Below are 12,419 nucleotides of genomic sequence, written 5' to 3' on the forward strand. Positions count from 1 at the left end.
GACCACCCTAAAGGGGCCTTAAACAACTTCTAAACAGGCTCAAAGGGGCAAAACGAACCCTGGACCACCCTAAAGCGGCCTTAAACAACTTCTAAACAGGCTCAAAGGGGCAAAACGAACCCTGGACCACCCTAAAGGGGCCTTAAACAACTTCTAAACAGGCTCAAAGGGGCAAAACGAACCCCGGACCACCCTAAAGGGGCCTTAAACAACTTCTAAACAGGCTCAAAGGGGCAAAACGAACCCTGGACCACCCTAAAGGGGCCTTAAACAACTTCTAAACAGGCCCAAAGGGGCAAAACGAACCCTGGACAACCCTAAAGGGGCCTTAAACAACTTCTAAACAGGCTCAAAGGGGCAAAACGAACCCTGGACCACCCTAAAGGGGCCTTAAACAACTTCTAAACAGGCCCAAAGGGGCAAAACGAACCCTGGACCACCCTAAAGGGGCCTTAAACAACTTCTAAACAGGCCCAAAGGGGCAAAACGAACCCTGGACCACCCTAAAGGGGCCTTAAACAACTTCTAAACAGGCTCAAAGGGGCAAAACGAACCCTGGATCACCCTAAATGGGCCTTAAACATCTTCTAAACAGGCTCAAAGGGGCAAAACGAACCCTGGACCACCCTAATGGGGCCTTAAACAACTTCTAAACAGGCTCAAAGGGGCAAAACGAACCCTGGACCACCCTAAAGGGGCCTTAAACAACTTCTAAACAGGCTCAAAGGGGCAAAACGAACCCTGGATCACCCTAATGGGGCCTTAAACAACTTCTAAACAGGCTCAAAGGGGCAAAACGAACCCTGGAGCACCCTAATGGTGCCTTAAACAACTTCTAAACAGGCTCAAAGGGGCAAAACGAACCCTGGATCACCCTAAAGTGGCCTTAAACAACTTCTAAACAGGCTCAAAGGGGCAAAACGAACCCTGGATCACCCTAATGGGGCCTTAAACAACTTCTAAACAGGCTCAAAGGGGCAAAACGAACCCTGGACCACCCTAAAGGGCCCTTAAACAACTTCTAAACAGGCTCAAAGGGGCAAAACGAACTCTGGATCACCCTAAAGGGGCCTTAAACAACTTCTAAACAGGCTCAAAGGGGCAAAACGAACCCTGGACCACCCTAAAGGGCCCTTAAACAACTTCTAAACAGGCTCAAAGGGGCAAAACGAACCCTGGACCACCCTAAAGGGGCCTTAAACAACTTCTAAACAGGCTCAAAGGGGCAAAACGAACCCTGGACCACCCTAAAGGGGCCTTAAACAAATTCTAAACAGGCTCAAAGGGGCAAAACGAACCCTGGACCACCCTAAAGGGGCCTTAAACAACTTCTAAACAGGCTCAAAGGGGCAAAACGAACCCTGGATCACCCTAAAGGGGCCTTAAACAACTTCTAAACAGGCCCAAAGGGGCAAAACGAACCCTGGACCACCCTAAAGGGGCCTTAAACAACTTCTAAACAGGCTCAAAGGGGCAAAACAAACCCTGGACCACCCTAAAGGGGCCTTAAACAACTTCTAAACAGGCTCAAAGGGGCAAAACGAACCCTGGACCACCCTAAAGGGGCCTTAAACAACTTCTAAACAGGCTCAAAGGGGCAAAACGAACCCTGGACCACCCTAAAGGGCCCTTAAACAACTTCTAAACAGGCTCAAAGGGGCAAAACGAACCCTGGACCACCCTAAAGGGGCCTTAAACAACTTCTAAACAGGCTCAAAGGGGCAAAACGAACCCTGGACCACCCTAAAGGGGCCTTAAACAAATTCTAAACAGGCTCAAAGGGGCAAAACGAACCCTGGACCACCCTAAAGGGGCCTTAAACAACTTCTAAACAGGCTCAAAGGGGCAAAACGAACCCTGGATCACCCTAAAGGGGCCTTAAACAACTTCTAAACAGGCCCAAAGGGGCAAAACGAACCCTGGACCACCCTAAAGGGGCCTTAAACAACTTCTAAACAGGCTCAAAGGGGCAAAACAAACCCTGGACCACCCTAAAGGGGCCTTAAACAACTTCTAAACAGGCTCAAAGGGGCAAAACGAACCCTGGACCACCCTAAAGGGGCCTTAAACAAATTCTAAACAGGCTCAAAGGGGCAAAACGAACCCTGGACCACCCTAAAGGGGCCTTAAACAACTTCTAAACAGGCTCAAAGGGGCAAAACGAACCCTGGACCACCCTAAAGCGGCCTTAAACAACTTCTAAACAGGCTCAAAGGGGCAAAACGAACCCTGGACCACCCTAAAGGGGCCTTAAACAACTTCTAAACAGGCTCAAAGGGGCAAAACGAACCCTGGACCACCCTAAAGGGGCCTTAAACAACTTCTAAACAGGCCCAAAGGGGCAAAACGAACCCTGGACCACCCTAAAGGGGCCTTAAACAACTTCTAAACAGGCTCAAAGGGGCAAAACGAACCCTGGATCACCCTAAATGGGCCTTAAACATCTTCTAAACAGGCTCAAAGGGGCAAAACGAACCCTGGACCACCCTAATGGGGCCTTAAAGAACTTCTAAACAGGCTCAAAGGGGCAAAACGAACCCTGGACCACCCTAAAGGGGCCTTAAACAACTTCTAAACAGGCTCAAAGGGGCAAAACGAACCCTGGATCACCCTAATGGGGCCTTAAACAACTTCTAAACAGGCTCAAAGGGGCAAAACGAACCCTGGAGCACCCTAATGGTGCCTTAAACAACTTCTAAACAGGCTCAAAGGGGCAAAACGAACCCTGGATCACCCTAAAGTGGCCTTAAACAACTTCTAAACAGGCTCAAAGGGGCAAAACGAACCCTGGATCACCCTAATGGGGCCTTAAACAACTTCTAAACAGGCTCAAAGGGGCAAAACGAACCCTGGAGCACCCTAATGGTGCCTTAAACAACTTCTAAACAGGCTCAAAGGGGCAAAACGAACCCTGGACCACCATAAAGGGGCCTTAAACAACTTCTAAACAGGCTCAAAGGGGCAAAACGAACCCTGGATCACCCTAATGGGGCCTTAAAGAACTTCTAAACAGGCTCAAAGGGGCAAAACGAACCCTGGAGCACCCTAATGGTGCCTTAAACAACTTCTAAACATGCTCAAAGGGGCAAAACGAACCCTGGACCACCCTAAAGTGGCCTTAAACAACTTCTAAACAGGCTCAAAGGGGCAAAAGAACCCTGGAGCACCCTAAAGGGGCCTTAAACAACTTCTAAACAGGCCCAAAGGGGCAAAACGAACCCTGGACCACCCTAAAGGGGCCCCAAACAACTTCTAAACAGGCCCAAAGGGGCAAAACGAACCCTGGACCACCCTAAAGGGGCCCCAAACAACTTCTAAACAGGCCCAAAGGGGCAAAACGAACCCTGGACCACCCTAAAGGGGCCCCAAACAACTTCTAAACAGGCCCAAAGGGGCAAAACGAACCCTGGACCACCCTAAAGGGGCCCGAAACAACTTCTAAACAGGCCCAAAGGAGCAAAACGAACCCTGGACCACCCTCATGGGGCCCCAAACAACTTCTTAACAGGCCCAAAGGGGCAAAACGAACCCTGGACCACCCTAAAGGGGCCCCAAACAACTTCTAAAGAGGCTCAAAGCGGCAAAACGTACCCTGGACCACCCTCATGGGGCCTTAAACAACTTCTAAACAGGCTCAAAGGGGCAAAACGAACCCTGGACCACCCTAAAGTGGCCTTAAACAACTTCTAAACAGGCTCAAAGGGGCAAAACGAACCCTGGACCACCCTAAAGGGGCCTTAAACAACTTCTAAACAGGCTCAAAGGGGCAAAACGAACCCTGGACCACCCTAAAGGGGCCTTAAACAACTTCTAAACAGGCTCAAAGTGGCAAAACGAACCCTGGATCACCCTAATGGGGCCTTAAACAACTTCTAAACAGGCTCAAAGGGGCAAAACGAACCCTGGAGCACCCTAATGGTGCCTTAAACAACTTCTAAACAGGCTCAAAGGGGCAAAACGAACCCTGGAGCACCCTAAAGGGGCCTTAAACAACTTCTAAACAGGCCCAAAGGGGCAAAACGAACCCTGGACCACCCTAATGGGGCCTTAAACAACTTCTAAACAGGCTCAAAGGGGCAAAACAAACCCTGGACCACCCTAAAGGGGCCTTAAACAACTTCTAAACAGGCTCAAAGGGGCAAAACGAACCCTGGACCACCCTAAAGGGGCCTTAAACAAATTCTAAACAGGCTCAAAGGGGCAAAACGAACCCTGGACCACCCTAAAGGGGCCTTAAACAACTTCTAAACAGGCTCAAAGGGGCAAAACGAACCCTGGACCACCCTAAAGCGGCCTTAAACAACTTCTAAACAGGCTCAAAGGGGCAAAACGAACCCTGGACCACCCTAAAGGGGCCTTAAACAACTTCTAAACAGGCCCAAAGGGGCAAAACGAACCCTGGAGCACCCTAAAGGGGCCTTAAACAACTTCTAAACAGGCCCAAAGGGGCAAAACGAACCCTGGACCACCCTAAAGGGGCCTTAAACAACTTCTAAACAGGCTCAAAGGGGCAAAACAAACCCTGGATCACCCTAAATGGGCCTTAAACATCTTCTAAACAGGCTCAAAGGGGCAAAACGAACCCTGGACCACCCTAATGGGGCCTTAAACAACTTCTAAACAGGCTCAAAGGGGCAAAACGAACCCTGGACCACCCTAAAGGGGCCTTAAACAACTTCTAAACAGGCTCAAAGGGGCAAAACGAACCCTGGATCACCCTAATGGGGCCTTAAACAACTTCTAAACAGGCTCAAAGGGGCAAAACGAACCCTGGAGCACCCTAATGGTGCCTTAAACAACTTCTAAACAGGCTCAAAGGGGCAAAACGAACCCTGGATCACCCTAAAGTGGCCTTAAACAACTTCTAAACAGGCTCAAAGGGGCAAAACGAACCCTGGATCACCCTAATGGGGCCTTAAACAACTTCTAAACAGGCTCAAAGGGGCAAAACGAACCCTGGAGCACCCTAATGGTGCCTTAAACAACTTCTAAACAGGCTCAAAGGGGCAAAACGAACCCTGGACCACCATAAAGGGGCCTTAAACAACTTCTAAACAGGCTCAAAGGGGCAAAACGAACCCTGGATCACCCTAATGGGGCCTTAAAGAACTTCTAAACAGGCTCAAAGGGGCAAAACGAACCCTGGAGCACCCTAATGGTGCCTTAAACAACTTCTAAACAGGCTCAAAGGGGCAAAACGAACCCTGGACCACCCTAAAGTGGCCTTAAACAACTTCTAAACAGGCTCAAAGGGGCAAAAGAACCCTGGAGCACCCTAAAGGGGCCTTAAACAACTTCTAAACAGGCCCAAAGGGGCAAAACGAACCCTGGACCACCCTAAAGGGGCCCCAAACAACTTCTAAACAGGCCCAAAGGGGCAAAACGAACCCTGGACCACCCTAAAGGGGCCCCAAACAACTTCTAAACAGGCCCAAAGGGGCAAAACGAACCCTGGACCACCCTAAAGGGGCCCCAAACAACTTCTAAACAGGCCCAAAGGGGCAAAACGAACCCTGGACCACCCTAAAGGGGCCCCAAACAACTTCTAAACACGCCCAAAGGGGCAAAACGAACCCTGGACCACCCTCATGGGGCCCCAAACAACTTCTTAACAGGCCCAAAGGGGCAAAACGAACCCTGGACCACCCTAAAGGGGCCCCAAACAACTTCTAAAGAGGCTCAAAGCGGCAAAACGTACCCTGGACCACCCTCATGGGGCCTTAAACAACTTCTAAACAGGCTCAAAGGGGCAAAACGAACCCTGGACCACCCTAAAGTGGCCTTAAACAACTTCTAAACAGGCTCAAAGGGGCAAAACGAACCCTGGACCACCCTAAAGGGGCCTTAAACAACTTCTAAACAGGCTCAAAGGGGCAAAACGAACCCTGGACCACCCTAAAGGGGCCTTAAACAACTTCTAAACAGGCTCAAAGTGGCAAAACGAACCCTGGATCACCCTAATGGGGCCTTAAACAACTTCTAAACAGGCTCAAAGGGGCAAAACGAACCCTGGAGCATCCTAATGGTGCCTTAAACAACTTCTAAACAGGCTCAAAGGGGCAAAACGAACTCTGGAGCACCCTAAAGGGGCCTTAAACAACTTCTAAACAGGCTCAAAGGGGCAAAACGAACCCTGGACCACCCTAAAGTGGCCTTAAACAACTTCTAAACAGGCTCAAAGGGGCAAAACGAACCCTGGAGCACCCTAAAGGGGCCTTAAACAACTTCTAAACAGGCCCAAAGGGGCAAAACGAACCCTGGACCACCCTAATGGGGCCTTAAACAACTTCTAAACAGGCTCAAAGGGGCAAAACGAACCCTGGACCACCCTAATGGGGCCATAAACAACTTCTAAACAGGCCCAAAGGGGCAAAACGAACCCTGGACCACCCTAAAGGGGCCTTAAACAACTTCTAAACAGGCCCAAAGGGGCAAAACGAACCCTGGACCACCCTAAAGGGGCCTTAAACAACTTCTAAACAGGCTCAAAGGGGCAAAACGAACCCTGGACCACCCTAAAGGGGCCTTAAACAACTTCTAAACAGGCTCAAAGGGGCAAAACGAACCCTGGACCACCCTAAAGGGGCCTTAAACAACTTCTAAACAGGCCCAAAGGGGCAAAACGAACCCTGGACCACCCTAATGGGGCCTTAAACAACTTCTAAACAGGCCCAAAGGGGCAAAACGAACCCTGGACCACCCTAATGGGGCCTTAAACAACTTCTAAACAGGCCCAAAGGGGCAAAACGAACCCTGGACCACCCTAAAGGGGCCTTAAACAACTTCTAAACAGGCTCAAAGGGGCAAAACGAACCCTGGACCACCCTAAAGGGGCCTTAAACAACTTCTAAACAGGCTCAAAGGGGCAAAACGAACCCTGGACCACCCTAAAGGGGCCTTAAACAACTTCTAAACAGGCCCAAAGGGGCAAAACGAACCCTGGACCACCCTAATGGGGCCTTAAACAACTTCTAAACAGGCCCAAAGGGGCAAAACGAACCCTGGACCACCCTAAAGGGGCCTTAAACAACTTCTAAACAGGCTCAAAGGGGCAAAACGAACCCTGGACCACCCTAAAGGGGCCTTAAACAACTTCTAAACAGGCTCAAAGGGGCAAAACAAACCCTGGACCACCCTAAAGGGGCCTTAAACAACTTCTAAACAGGCCCAAAGGGGCAAAACGAACCCTGGACCACCCTAAAGGGGCCTTAAACAACTTCTAAACAGGCTCAAAGGGGCAAAACGAACCCTGGACCACCCTAAAGGGGCCTTAAACAACTTCTAAACAGGCTCAAAGGGGCAAAACGAACCCTGGAGCACCCTAAAGGGGCCTTAAACAACTTCTAAACAGGCTCAAAGGGGCAAAACGAACCCTGGACCACCCTAAAGGGGCCTTAAACAACTTCTAAACAGGCTCAAAGGGGCAAAACGAACCCTGGACCACCCTAAAGGGGCCTTAAACAACGTCTAAACAGGCTCAAAGGGGCAAAACGAACCCTGTACCACCCTAAAGGGGCCTTAAACAACTTCTGAACAGGCTCAAAGGGGCAAAACGAACCCTGGACCACCCTAAAGGGGCCTTAAACAACTTCTAAACAGGCTCAAAGGGGCAAAACGAACCCTGGACCACCCTAAAGGGGCCTTAAACAACTTCTAAACAGGCTCAAAGGGGCAAAACGAACCCTGGACCACCCTAAAGGGGCCTTAAACAACTTCTAAACAGGCCCAAAGGGGCAAAAAGAACCCTGGACCGCCCTAAAGGGGCCTTAAACAACTTCTAAACAGGCTCAAAGGGGCAAAACGAACCCTGGACCACCCTAAAGGGGCCTTAAACAACTTCTAAACAGGCCCAAAGGGGCAAAACGAACCCTGTACCACCCTAAAGGTGCCTTAAACAACTTCTGAACAGGCTCAAAGGGGCAAAACGAACCCTGGACCACCCTAAAGGGGCCTTAAACAACTTCTAAACAGGCTCAAAGTGGCAAAACGAACCCTGGACCACCCTAAAGGGGCCTTAAACAACTTCTAAACAGGCTCAAAGGGGCAAAACGAACCCTGGACCACCCTAAAGGGGCCTTAAACAACTTCTAAACAGGCCCAAAGGGGCAAAAAGAACCCTGGACCACCCTAAAGGGGCCCCAAACAACTTCTAAACAGGCCCAAAGGGGCAAAACGAACCCTGGACCGCCCTAAAGGGGCCTTAAACAACTTCTAAACAGGCTCAAAGGGGCAAAACGAACCCTGGACCACCCTAAAGGGGCCTTAAACAACTTCTAAACAGGCTCAAAGGGGCAAAACGAACCCTGGACCACCCTAAAGGGGCCTTAAACAACTTCTAAACAGGCCCAAAGGGGCAAAACGAACCCTGGACCACCCTAAAGGGGCCTTAAACAACTTCTAAACAGGCCCTAAGGGGCAAAACGAACCCTACACCACCCTAAAGGGGCCTTAAACAACTTCTAAACAGGCTCAAAGGGGCAAAACGAACCCTGGACCACCCTAAAGGGGCCTTAAACAACTTCTAAACAGGCTCAAAGGGGCAAAACGAACCCTGGACCACCCTAAAGGGGCCTTAAACAACTTCTAAACAGGCTCAAAGGGGCAAAACGAACCCTGGACCACCCTAAAGGGGCCTTAAACAACTTCTAAACAGGCTCAAAGGGGCAAAACGAACCCTGGACCACCCTAAAGGGGCCTTAAACAACTTCTAAACAGGCTCAAAGGGGCAAAAAGAACCCTGGACCACCCTAAAGGGGCCTTAAACAACTTCTAAACAGGCCCAAAGGGGCAAAACGAACCCTGGACCATCCTAAAGGGGCCTTAAACAACTTCTAAACAGGCTCAAAGGGGCAAAACGAACCCTGGACCACCCTAAAGGGGCCTTAAACAACTTCTAAACAGGCTCAAAGGGGCAAAACGAACCCTGGACCACCCTAAAGGGGCCTTAAACAACTTCTAAACAGGCTCAAAGGGTCAAAACGAACCCTGGACCACCCTAAAGGGGCCTTAAACAACTTCTAAACAGGCCCAAAGGGACAAAACGAACCCTGGACCACCCTAAAGGGCCCTTAAACAACTTCTAAACAGGCTCAAAGGGGCAAAACGAACCCTTCTCTATACTCTAGATGATGATGATGACGATGACGACGACAATTATTATTATTAGTGTTGTAGTACAACAGTACTGATGGGTTCACTGATGGTTTAGAGAAAATTGTGGGATTTCCTTGGGCACTTAGTGAGGAATATTCAAGTCAGAGAAATTATGGTTCTCTCAGGGAAAAAACTTGACTCAGTGCAGGGCCTCAAAGTCAGTTAGATAAGCCAGAAACTGCAACATTAGATAAGAAGTCAGGCAAAGAGCTAAGTGATATGGAAGGCTCCCAGGGAAAAACACCTGGAGCTACAGAGGTCAGCAAAAGTCTTCATTTACAGACTAGAGCAGAACATAGGCAGCTTGGTCAGAGCACTTACATGGGAAAGTTGAGGAGAGAATTTGGGGGGGGGGGGGAAATGACTTCATGGGTGTCTATTAATTGGCAAGTTATTTACCTAAGAGTTAGTTCAGACAACATAGCGTTCAAGAGAGAAGCTAGGCCTGAGTTCCCTGGTTCTTGTTTCAAGTCAAGCCCAAGTTTTTTATGTTCTTGTTTTTATATTCTTGCTCAATTTTTACTAAGAATACCTTTGCTTGTGGACTTATGCTGTGCTTGTGACTTTCTGGCTATTCCTGGACTATATTGCCTTGAGATTTGCATGAGACATTTGGATTACTGCCTGGTTGTCACCTATTGCTAACCTTTTTTTGGAATATACATCTTCTTTCCTTATTCCTGTTTTTCCTATATTTTATGTTTTTACAATAATCTGTTTGCTTATACTCTGGAATCTTGTGTGGTGCTGTGGTCATATGGGTTTCCAGGCCTGGGGTGCAACAATTATTATTTATACCCCGCTATATTTCCCCAAAGGGGACTCAAAGTGGCTAGATTAGACTACCGCTGCCACCACTATATGCGCCACTTTTTGCTCCATAACTCTTCTTTCTGTTCCTTTCTCTATCTCCTTCTCCCCAAAACAGAGGCAATCCTCTCTATCCCATTCCTACTCACTCTAAAACAGAGGAAGAAGGGGCGAAAGAAAGAAAATAAAAGAAAGAAAGGAGTAATAGAATTGAGTGTCATCTGCATATAGGTGGCACCGCACTCCAAACTCCAGCCAAAAATATATATTTCTTAGGGAAGGATTAACAATCCTGTGACATTTCCTTTGCTGTCTGTGTCCCTGTTCAGAAGATTCCACCTCACTTTTTGTGCCTGAGATAATTGGATTTTGAAAAGTTTAGCTTATTGTGGGAACAAGGACTGGAGATAAAGCTTCAGTTGAGACACCTTTTCTCCATGATGATAACTCTTCTGAGAGTGAATTTCCCTTCCAAGGTATAGACTTCTCTCACTTCCTGCTGTCTCATCCTCATTCTTAACTATGAGTCGTTTGTAAGTCTGATGTTTGTAACTGCCTGTAACTAATTGAATATAAGTTAACTGAGGCTAGTAACTCCCAAACTCTGGAACCATTTACTTGTGGATATCTAGTCTCCATGGGATATATATATAAAATAGCAAATGTATGATCTTATTGGGAGAAAGTGTTGGTAGGGAGAAGGCCATAGGTGCAGGCTCTGGCATAATGAATTGCTCAGAATTGTGATTATTATTATCATTATTATTATTATTATTATTATTATTATTATTATTAAAAAGGACTGTAGAAATGTCTGGTCTGACAAACTCCAATATCATTTGCTGATGACTAAAAGCACATGGAGAGAAGGCTGAAGTTGTTATGAGCTTTGAGAACATGTTGATAAATTGCTAACATTCAAGGGCGCTGTAGGTGGAACAGGACTTATGGAAGATGCTTGAAAATACTGTATGGAAGAAATCAAATTGCTTTTCCAAGACCAAAAGGGTCAAGAGCTTTAATTTTAAATTTAATTTAATGTTCTTTATTCATTGGAATTTTCTCATTATTAGTATTTTGCTTTTGAAATGGCCAGACTCTGGTATCTGTTCTTATGTGCTTTGTTCCAGGGAATGTCTCATTAAAAGATGCACCTGTGCTTCTACTCCTTGTATTACAAGATGTACCCTTAGACACTTGTTAAGAAGTAGAGTTGCTGTTACTTTGTGCCCCCAAGTCAATGCTGACTTTTGGCAACTCTGTCCAAGTTTTCTGGACAATATTTCTTTAGAGGAAGTTCATCAGTAACCTTCCTCTAAAAAGGCTGGGGGGTGCGCTTTTTGCCACTGGGCATGACATTTGGCTGCAGATACTCTTTTTTGGTTTTAGGGTTTTCAAAATTGAGGTGCGCATTCGATTCGATGGTGCATTAGACTCGAGAAAAGATGAGTAGTTGTGCCTCTGTGAATCCCACTCAATCAGATGTGTCAAGCTGGCAGTTTCAGCAATTGCATCTTTCAGCCTTTTCAATATTACTCTTTTTGTGAGAGAAAAGACGGGATACAAATAATATTAGTAACAACAAGCATAACACCACCCAGGTTTCTCCGTGAATCTGAAAATTTCCTGATCCTTGTGTGTTAAAGGAAGCATCTCTAAGCATGTGAATGCAGCACCAGTATTCTGACATCTGCATTGACAGTGTTTTAATGTAATGTAGCATTGGGTGCCATATAACCCATAAGGGTTACCAGATGGTGAATTTGTTGTCGCAGCTTAAAGAAGGAATGTGGAGCAGGCCTTAGGGCATGGCTCTAAATACTTCACTGTTCTTTACTGCTTCTGAACAACATAATTTCTCCATGTGGACCTTATTGACCTATCTTCCCATTGGATAATTGCCTGCTTCATTGAGGGCTTTCATCTTGCAAGAGTCTTTGACCAGCAAGTCTTCCAATCGAGAAGCAAACCGAGGGAGGTGGGAAGCAGGGCATCCCATAATGCTGCTGAGAACTCTGCATTTGTCAATTTTCTGGTTAATGTGCATGGAAAACATTTATTAAAATCTAGAATCAACTGAGAAAATAATCTGCCTTATACACAAATCGTGTGCCTTCTGTAGCAAGAACACATGCTTGCATGGCTAATAGTTTTTTTGGGATTGGTTTTCCATTGCGTTCTACATTGGATGATGTGGGTTGGATTGTGTTGTACATTGGGCTGTCCTTGAAGACAGTCTGGAAACTTGGGTCGACTTACCCGTGGGTCGATGCGAAAGCTTTTGTCTCCACTAAAAGAAGCGCCAACCCCTTCTATTCTCTCCATCATGGCTCCACTTCCGGCCTTTCCGAATGGAGGGAAGATGGCGGCAGGTGGCTCTGGTGCTTTCCGTTCTCCACAGAACTGCCCCTGGTCTCTATGGCTCTGTTGCAGTTCAGCCAGAGGCTGAAGATGAG

The sequence above is a fragment of the Anolis carolinensis genome, chromosome X (genome assembly GCF_035594765.1).
Source record: "Anolis carolinensis isolate JA03-04 chromosome X, rAnoCar3.1.pri, whole genome shotgun sequence".
Taxonomy (NCBI): Eukaryota; Metazoa; Chordata; class Lepidosauria; order Squamata; family Dactyloidae; genus Anolis; species Anolis carolinensis.